This window comes from Topomyia yanbarensis, chromosome 3, assembly GCF_030247195.1.
Source record: "Topomyia yanbarensis strain Yona2022 chromosome 3, ASM3024719v1, whole genome shotgun sequence".
Lineage (NCBI taxonomy): Eukaryota > Metazoa > Arthropoda > Insecta > Diptera > Culicidae > Topomyia > Topomyia yanbarensis.
Window position 1 is genome coordinate 214,052,720 of NC_080672.1, and position 1,960 is coordinate 214,054,679.

Consider the following 1,960-nt stretch of genomic DNA (forward strand, 5'->3'; position numbering starts at 1 on the left):
TACTATACCCATAGTTGAGGGAGGATACTTGTGGTACACTTTTACCTACTATGCTATCGTGATACACTGGCCTACTACTAGAGGAATATGTGGCAATGTTATCACCGCATTCCGATGCCCTACTCATGAGTATGGATGGGATGCTGTTTACTATTGCCTCTGGTACTTGGTTACGACCCGATAAAGGGGGAAGGTCGATAACCGAAGGCGGAGCACTATTGTTGATCTTCCGCGATCCACTTTTATTTATCGCAACGAGTTTATTGACTCCCACGTAGGAGTTGCATCTAGTCACCAATGACGAACTTACCAGAGGTCTCCCGGGAACGTCCAAAATAATTTCGGTGTGGGATAAGAAGTCACCTTTTGATCTTACTGGAACTGGACCTTTAGGTGCAATCATTGCCACGGAGCACTTTACCGAACTTGGTGTAGAAGTTGACACAGGGCTCGAGGTTGCAAGAGCAGGAACGTTTGACGCCTTCGCCTAAGAGCTGGGATTATAAACTGCTGAACTGTTTCTGTAACTACGGTTCTCGGCAAGGTGCTACTGGATGACACTACTTTCACTCGACGTGCTGTGTCGACTTCCTGCTTTCCAAGCCACGACCGTACCATATCAAGACTAGCCCGACTGCTCAGTCTTGATGTCCTACTGGCTCCATCCTCTGAATTTTCCTCATCCGCGAGAATTTTATACTACTTCTTTAGAAACTTCTCCTACTCATCCGCTAGCTTTTTCCTGGTTGCAGCTTGAGCTGCTTCTTCTTCCAGAATTCTTCGCATTCTCATGGCCTTCTCTTCCTCGATCATCCTTAGATTGAGGTCTATTCTAGACGAGTGCTTGGTAGAAGACATACGACTGACAGACTGCAACATTGAATCTTCCTCCCGGCACTGCTCGCATTTCCAACTGCGATTAACCTCGGCGATGGAATCCGTCACTCCCGCACACCCACAGTGCATCCACGTCTCACAGGAGTCGCATCCGACTAAATTATCCGCCGAGTCCGGTCGATCACACTTGGCACAATGTTTCCTCAAATCCATCTCCTTCTTCCAGGAACTGTGTTCTCCGGAAAATCTTCGAAGATTGTTCGGATTGGGAAGAATACACGTCCTGATAGCAGCTTACACGCAGCTTCAAAGCTGGAATTTATTATATTAGATTGCATACTGTTTTAAATATAGGTTAGCTTACATTTTCGTTTGCTTCTTCCGCGCTTTTCCGAAACAAAATCTTTTTTTTTATATGTGTCTGTATTGTTCTAGGTTTAACAAATTCATTAGTTTAAAGCTAGATTTCAATGAATAGAACTTACTTGTCTTGCAAATCTATGATAACTAGTGTAGACTAGCCAATTAACCGTACTGTTAGCTTTAGTATCTATAACAATTTATGCATAAATCTTCACATAGTTTTTAAGTTGTATGCATGTTAAATTATAGTTACCTAGTTTAATCACAAATTCACTCCTTTAACTAGTATTTAAGTAATTGTAGAAATAAGTTTTAATTGCAGACTATATTATTTTATAGAGCTTTCAGATCTCCGACCACTTAACTCCTCGTGTGAAATCTATGCTCCATCTGACAGTTCAGCACACGAGGGTATGTTCTGAAGTTTGCGCAACTGACATTTATGTTTGCTCGAATTGACAGCACCGGGTGGTACTGAACTGAACTCATCTGTCTGTTGAACGAATCTGCCCTTTGGTTTCGTAACAACTAACTTTGTGCAAATCGGTCCAGCCATCTCTGAGAAACAGAGGTCACATTTTTTCCACATAAACACATACACACATACATACACACACAGACATTTTCCGATCTCTACGAACTCAGTCGATTGGCACATGACACTCGGCTCTCCAGGTCGGGATTAGATTGACGAATATTAGAGTGAATGAGAAAGGCAAAAACATTTTTAGCAAATGTTGAAAGTTATGCATTTTTTTGG